This window comes from Crocuta crocuta, unplaced genomic scaffold, assembly GCF_008692635.1.
Source record: "Crocuta crocuta isolate KB4526 unplaced genomic scaffold, BGI_CrCroc_1.0 scaffold147, whole genome shotgun sequence".
Taxonomy (NCBI): domain Eukaryota; kingdom Metazoa; phylum Chordata; class Mammalia; order Carnivora; family Hyaenidae; genus Crocuta; species Crocuta crocuta.
The window spans coordinates 1,743,756-1,752,100 of NW_027532594.1; positions in this window are offsets into that span (position 1 = coordinate 1,743,756).

An 8,345-nucleotide genomic window follows, 5' to 3' on the forward strand; every position below is an offset into this window, starting at 1 on the left:
CTGTACTCTTCAGCTTTATAAGTTCTGTGTGGTACTTTCTTATCTCTTCTATCTTTTTGGTGAGCTTCTCTTCGTGTTCATTCATTCTTTTCTCAAGACTAGTGAGCATCTTTGTGACCATTGCTTTGAACTCTTCATCAGGTAAGTTGCTTATCCCTGTTTCAGTAAGATTTTATTCTGAGATTTTAGCTTGTCCCTTTTTTTGGAAGATACTTCTTTGTTTCCTCACTTTGCTTACTCTATGTTTTTCTTCTTTAAATGTTTGTTTATTTTGAGAGAGAGAACACAAGTGGGAGACAGGCAGAGACCGAGGATCCCAAACAGGTTCCGCACTGTCAGTACAGAGCTCCATGCAGGGTTTGATCTCAGGAACTGTGAGATCACGACCTGAGCTGAGATCAAGACTTGGATGCTTAATAGACTGAGCCATCCAAGCACCCCTGTGTGTTTGTTTCTATGTATCAAGTAATAGAGCTATCTCTCCCAGTCTTGGAGTGGTCACAGGAAGACTGGAGATGTGTTTCAGTCGGCTGTCTGTGTAGTGCCCTGGGGGTGGTAGCCTACCAAGGACTGTCCAGCTGTTTTAGCCCCATGGGGCTCAGAAGCACAAGCCCCCCCTGGCCACAGGAGCTAGGTGTTCAAGGGGCATTTTCTGTAGGGATTGCATGTGCCTGTTGGGTTTAGTGAGAGTGGGGTTACAGGGGAGTGCCGAGCTGGGATGTGCCTGCCTGCTGAATTTAGTGACGTGGAGTTGTGGGAGAGCATGCTATCTCTTTATTTCTTCTTTGACCCATGATCGTTCAGTAGCATGTTGTTTAATCTTCACATATTTGTAGGTTTTCCAGTTCTCTTATAACTGAGTTATACTTTCATATCCTTGTGATTAGAAAAGATGCTTGATAGGATTTCAGTCTTCTTACATTTAAGACTGGTGGGCTAACATGATTTATTTTTGAGAATGTTTCATGTGTTTTTGAGAAGAATATATATTCTAGTGCTTGCTATTGGATGGAATATTCTGTAAACATCAACTCCATTTGGTCTAACAGGTCATTTAAGGCAGTGTTTCCTTAATTTCTGTCTGAATTACTTTTCCATTGATGAAAGTGGGGTATTAAAGTCTCCTATGATTACTTTTTATTTCTCCCTTTAAGTCTGCTAATCTTTGCTTTATACATTTAGACACTCTTATGCTTGGGTACATAAATATTTATGAATGTTATATGCTCTTGTTATATTGGCACCTTTATCATTACTTAATGACCTTTGTCTCATTATAGTCTTTGTCTTCAAGTCTATTTTTGTCTGCTATAAGTACAGCTACCTCAGATGTCTTTTGGTTTCATTTGCATGGAATATCTTTTCCCATTCCTTCACTTTCAGTCTATGTGTGTCCTTTGAAGTGAATCTCTTATAGGCAGCAGATAGATGGGGTTTTTAAAAACTCTTTGTTACATGTAACAATGCTACATTAGTTTCAGGTGTACAAAATAGCGACTTGACTTTATATATTATGCTATGCTCACCACAACTATAGCTACTGTCTGTCACCATATAACACTATTACAGTATCATAGATTATATTACCTATGTTATGCCTTTTTATTGTCATGAATTATGATTATATAAGTAGAAGCCTGTATCTCCAACTTCCCTTCATTCATTCTGCCCACCCTCCTACCTGCCTTTCCTCTGACAACCATTAATTTGTTTTTTATAGAAGTTTGATTCCAATTTTTGTTTGTTTATTCCTTTGTTTAGTAGATTCTACATGTGTGACATTATATGGTATTTGCCTTTCCCATTCTGACTTATTTCACTTAGTATAATACCCTCTGGGTCCATCCGTGTTGTCTAAAATGACAAGACCTCATCCTTTCTTATGACTGGTTAATATCCCACTGTATGTATATACCACATCCTCCCTATCCATTCATCTATTGATGGGACACTTAGGTTGCTTTCATATCCTGGTGACTATAAATAATGCTGCAATAAACTTAGGGTTGCATATATTTTTTCTGATTGATATATTTTCATTTTCTTTGGGAAAATAACCCAGTAGGGGAATTATTGGATCATATGGTATTTCTATTTTTAATTTTTTGAAGAAATCTCATACTGTTTTCAACAATAAGTGAAAATTAATTTCCATCAACAGTGTATTAGAGTTCCTTTTTCTTCACATCCTCACTAACACTTGTTATTTCTTGTCCTTTGGATTTTAGCCATTCTGATAGGCGTAAGGTGATATCTCCTTGTAGTTTTGATTTGCATTTCCCTGATGATGAGTGATGTTGAACATCTTTTCATGTGTCTGTTGGCCTCTGTATATCTTCTTTGGAAAAATGTCTATTCAGGTCCTCTGTCCATTTTTTAATCAGATTATTTGGGTTTTTTGAGTTGTAGAAGTACTTTATATTTTTGGATATTAACCTCTTGCTAGATATATCATTTGCAAATGTCTTCTCCCATTCAATAGGTTACCTTTTTGCTTTGTTGATGGTGTCCTTCACTGTGCAAGAACTTATTTTGACAAAGTCCCTTTAGTTTTTGTTTTGTTTTCCATGCGAAAGGAGACATCTAGAAACTGTTGATAAGGCCAATGTCAATGACATTACTTCCTGTACTCTCCTATAGGATTTTTTATGATTTCAGGTCTCCCATTTAGGTCTGTAAACCATTTTGAGTTTAGTTTTGTGTATGGTGTGAGAAAGCGGTCCGGTTTCATTTTTATATACGTAGCTGTCCAGTTTTCCCCAGAACCATTTATTGAAAAGACTATCTTTCCCCATTGTGTATATTTTCTTCCTTTTTCGTGGATTAGTTGACCATTTAAGCATAGATTTATTGCTGGGCTGTCTATTCTCTTCCATTGATCTACATGTGTCTGTTTTTGTTTTTTGTTTTTTGTTTTTTGCCAGTACTATTCTGTTTTGATTATTACATCTTTGTAGTATGTCTTGAAATCTGGGATTGTGATACCTCCAGCTGTTCTTGCTCAAGATTGCTTTGGCTATTCAGGGTCTTTTGTGCTCTTATACAAATGTTTGCATTATTTGTTTTAATTCTGTGAAAAATGCCATTGGTATTTTGATAGGGATTGTATTGAATCTGTAGTTTCTTTGGGGAGTATGGGCATTTTAACAATATTCTTCCAATCCACAAGCACAAAGTATCTTTCCATTTGTGTCATCTTTAATTTCTGTCATCAGTGTTTTATCGTTTTCAGAGTATAGGTCTTTCACCTCTTTTTTAAGTTTATTTCTAGGTTTTTATTTTTAGTGCAATTGTAAATGGAATTGTTTTCTTAATTTCTTTTTTCGCTTTTGCACTATTGGTGTTTAGGAATACTACTGGTTTCCGGGTATTTTGTATCCTACAGCTTTACTGAATTCATTTATTCTAATAGTTTTTTGGTAAAATCTTGTTTTTGTCTTTGTTTTTCTATGTACAGTATCCTGTCATCTGCAAATAGTGACAGTTAAATTTGTTTCTTACCAATTTGGATGTTCTTTTTTTTTTTTTTTTTTGGTGTTATTTTNTCAGTTTTTCACCATTGAGTATATTAACTGAGTTGTTTATGTGTGGCTCTTATTATGTTGAGGTGTCTTACCTCTCAACCCACTTGTGAGAGTTTTTATGATGAACAGATGTTGAATTTTGTCACATGATTTTTCTGTATCGAAATGATCATATGATTTTTATCCTTCATTTTATTTATGTGGTATAACATGTTGATTACTTTGCAAATATTGAACCATCTTTACATCCCTAGAATAAATCCTATTTGATTGTGGTAAATGATCCTTTTAATGTATTTTTGAATGCAGTGTGCTAATATTTTGAGTATTTTTGCATCTATGTTCCTCAGGATATTGGCCTATAATTGTGTGTGTGTGGTATCTTTGTCTTGTTTTGGTATCTGGGTCATGCTGGCCTCATAGAATGTATTTGGAAGTTTTCCTTCCTCTTCCAATTTTTGAAATGGTTTCAGGAGAACAGTTATTAACTCTTTAAATGTTTAGTAGAATTCACCTTTGAATCCATGTGGTCCTGGACTCTTATTTTTTGGTAGTGTTTTAACTAACGATTCAGTTTTGTTGCTAGTAATCAGTCTCTTCTGATTTTCTATTTCTTCTTGAATTAGTTTTGGAAGCTTGTATATTTTTAAGAACTATCCACTTCTTCTAAGTTGTCCAAGTTGTTGGCATATAGTTTTTCATAACATTGTCTTACAATCCTTTGTATTTCCGTGGTGTCCATTGTTAATTCTTTTTCATTTCTGATTTTATTGTTTTGGGTCCTTTCTCTTTTTTTTCCTCATGATTCTAGCTAAGTGTTTATCAATTTTATCTTTTCAAAGGATCAGCTCTTTCATTTTTTTCTATTGTGTTTTTAATCTTTGTTTACTTCTTCTTGATATATAATTTCTTTCTTCTATTCACCTTGGGCTGTTATTTATTCTTTTTCTAGCTCCTTTAGGTATAAGGTTAGATTCTTGATAATCTTTTTTGTTGTTGTTAAGATTTTAAGTAGTCTCTACACCCAACATAGGGCTCAAACTCACAACCTTGAGATGGAGATCTGCATTCTCTCCTGACTGAGCCAGGCAGGTGCCCAGGGTTAGTTCTTTATTTGAGCTTTTACTTGTCTCTTGAGGTAGGCCTATATCACCATATATTTGCCTCTTAGAACTGCTTTTATTATGTCCCAAAGATTTTGGACCAAGGTGTTTGCATTTTCATTTGTCTCCATGTATTTTTTAATTTCTTCATTGACCCATTGTCTGTTTAGTATCCTGTTATTTAGCCTACTTGTGTTTGTGTTTTTTTCCAGTTTTTTTTTTTTCTTGTGATTGATTTTCTAGTTTCATAACCTTCTGGTTAGAAAAGATGCACAGTATGATTTCGGTCTTAAATTCTTAAGAATGAGTTCTTAAATTTATTGAGACTTGTTTTGTGGCCTAATGTAATTATTCTGGAGAATGTTGCATGTGCACTTGAAGAGAAGGTGTATTCTATTGGTTTGGATGGAATGTTCTGTATGTATCTGTTAGGTCCATCTGGTCTAATGTGTCATTCAAAGATCCTGTTTTCTTATTGATTTTCTGCTGGCTGATCTATCTACTGATGTAAGTAGTCTGCCCCCTATTATTGTATTATCATAAATTTCTCTATGTCCATTAATATTTGCTTTATGTATTAGATGCTCCAGTGTTGGGCACATAGAATATTACAATTGTTATATCCTCTTGTTGAATTGATCCCTTTATCCTCCTATAATAACTTTTTTTGGCCTCTTGTTAGAGTCTTTGTTTTAAGGTTTGTTTTGTCTGGTGTAAGTATTGCTACCCCAGCTTTTTTTTTTTTTTTTTTTCCCACTTCCATTTGTATGGTAAATGTTTTTCCTTCCCTTCATTTTGAGTCTATTTGTGTCTTTAGGTCTGAGGTGACTCTTTTATAGGCAGCATATAAATGGTTGGTCTTTGTTGTTTTAGCCATTCCTCCACCTTATGTCTTTTAATTGGAGCATGTAGGCTATTTACATGTAAAGCAATTATTGATAGGTATGTACTTCCACTTTGGTAATTGGTTTTTAGTTATTTTTGTTGTTCTACTCTGTTCCTTCTTCTCTTGCTTCCTTTCTTTGTAATTGAGTTTCTGTAGTGTTATATTTGGCTTTCTTTCTCTTTAATTTTTGTGTATCTTTTATAGGTTTTGGGTTTTTGATTTCCTTGAGGTANATTTTATATCATTTTATTCATAATTTTCTTACATCTTATGGCCACTTCTTTTCCACTTAAAGTCCCTATAACATTTCTTATAAGACTGGTTTATTGGTATAAACTCCTTTAACTTTTGTGTGTCTGGGTAACTCTTTATCTTTCAGTTCTCCATGATAATCTTGCTGGTTAGAGTATTCTTGGTTGTAGGTTTTTTCCTTTCAGTACTTTGAATAGATCATGCCACTTCCTTGTGGCCTGCAAAGTTTCTGCTGAAAAATGAGCTAATAGCTTATTGGGTTACCCTTGTATTACTTTTTCTGCTTCTCTCTTGCTGCTTTTAAAATTAGTAATTAAAATACTAAAGATTAAAGATAATTTGTCATGGTGTGGACTTCCTTGGCTTTATTTTGTTTGGAATTCTCTGCTTCTTGAACCTGAATGTCTATTATATAATGTTTTTCATAGGTTAGGAAGGTTTTCAGCTATTATTTCTTCAAATAAGATTTCTGACCCTTTCTTTCTCTCTTCTTATCGAATTCCTATAGTGTCAAAGTTTGCTTCCTTTATGTTGCCCAAGAGATCCTTTTACCTGTCTTCATTTTTTTTTCTTCCAAGATTTTATTTAAATTCAAATCAGTCAACNTTCAGTGATTCATCACTTAACATCTAACACCCAGTGCTCATCACAAGTGCCCTCCTTAATGTTTTTCACCCATTTAGCCCATCACCCCATCCACCATCCCTCCAGCAATATTGGTTCCTTACAGTTAAGAGTCTCTTATGGTTTGCCTCCCTCTCTGTTTTTATCTTATTTTTACTTCCCTTCTCCTATGTTCATCTGTTTTGTTTCTTATTCCACATATGAATGAAATCATATGGGATTTGTTTTTCTCTAATTTTGCTTGGTGTAATACAGTTCATCCACATTGTTGCAAATGGCAAGATTTCATTTTTTTTGATGGCTAAGTAATATTCCATTCCATAAATTTGCCACTTTTTCTTTATCCATTCATCGGTTGATGGACATTCAGGCTCTGTCCATGATTTGGCTATTGTTGATAGTGCTGCTACAAACTTTGGGGTATGTGTGCCCCTTTGAATCAGTATTTGTTTACTCTTTGGATAAATACCTACTAATGCAGTTGCTGGGTTGTAAGATAGCTCTATCATTAACTTTCTGAGAAACCTCCACACTCTTTTCCAGAGTGGCTACACCAGTTTGTATCCCCACCAGCAGTGTAAGAGGGTTCCCCTTTCTCTGCATCTTCACCGACCTCTATTTCCTGAGCAGTTTAATTTTAGCCATTCTGACAGGTATGAGGTGGTATCGCATTGTGGATTTGATTTGTAGTTTTATGATGAGTGATATTGAATATTTTTCTTGTGTCTGTTAGCCATTTGTGTGTTTTCTTTTGAGAAATATCTGTTCAGGTCTTCTGACCATTTCTTGACTAGATTATTTATTTTTTGGGTGTTGAGTTTGGTAAAGTTTTTCACAGATTTTGGTTACTAGCCTTTTATCCAACATGTCATTTGCAAATATCTTCTCCCATTCCATCAGTTGTTTCTTAGTTTTCTTGATTGTTTCCTTTGCTGTGCAGAAACTTTTATCTTGATGAGATCTCAATAGTTCATTTTTGCTTTTGTTTCCTTTGCTTCTAGAGATGTGTCTAGTAAGAAGTTGCTATGGCTGAAGTCAAAGAGGTTGCTGCCTGTGTTCTCTTCTAGGATTTTGATGGTTTCCTGTCTCACAGTTAGGTCTTTCATCCATTTTTAAATATATTTTTGTGAATGGTATAAGAAAGTGGTCCAGTTTCATTCTTCTGTATGTTAGTGTCCAGTTTTCCCAGCACCATTTGCTGAAGAGACTGTCTTTTTTTCCATTGGATATTCTTTCCTGTTTGTTGCAGATGAGTTGACTACATAGTTGTGGATCCATTTCTGGGTCCTCTATTCTGTTTCATTGATCTCTGGGTCTGTTTTTGTACTGGTACTATCCCATCTTGAAAATTACAGCTTTGTAACACAGCTTGAAGTCTGGAATTTTGGTGCCTTCAGCTTTATTTTATTTTCCAACATTACTTGGGCTATTCAGGGTCTTTTGTGGTTCCATAACAAATTTTAGAATGGTTTGTTCTAGCTCTGTGAAAAATGGTGTTATTTTGATAAGAATTGGATTGAATGTGTAGATTGCTTTGGGTAGTATAGACATTATGTTTTTTTTAATTCTTTTATCTTTTTGCTGTGAAGCTTCGGTGCTTTTCATTACCCTCTCTTCCAGATCACTGGTATATACGTTCTTCTGCATCAGCTAATCTGTTGATTTCCCTCTATCACATTTTGTTTTAAATTTCAGTTATTGTATTCTTCAACTCTGACTGTATTTTACAAAATACTTCTTTTTGTATTTTCTGTCTCTTTATTGAAGGTCTCACTGAGTTCTGCCAGTCTTCCCTCCAGCCCAGTGAGCATTTTTACAATCATTACTTTAAAGTCTTTATCAGGCATATTTCTTTTTCTTTCTTTTTTTTTTTTTTACAAATAGTTTATTGTCAAATTAGTTTCCACATAACACTCAGTGCTCATCCCCACAAGTGNATCAGGCATATTTCTTATC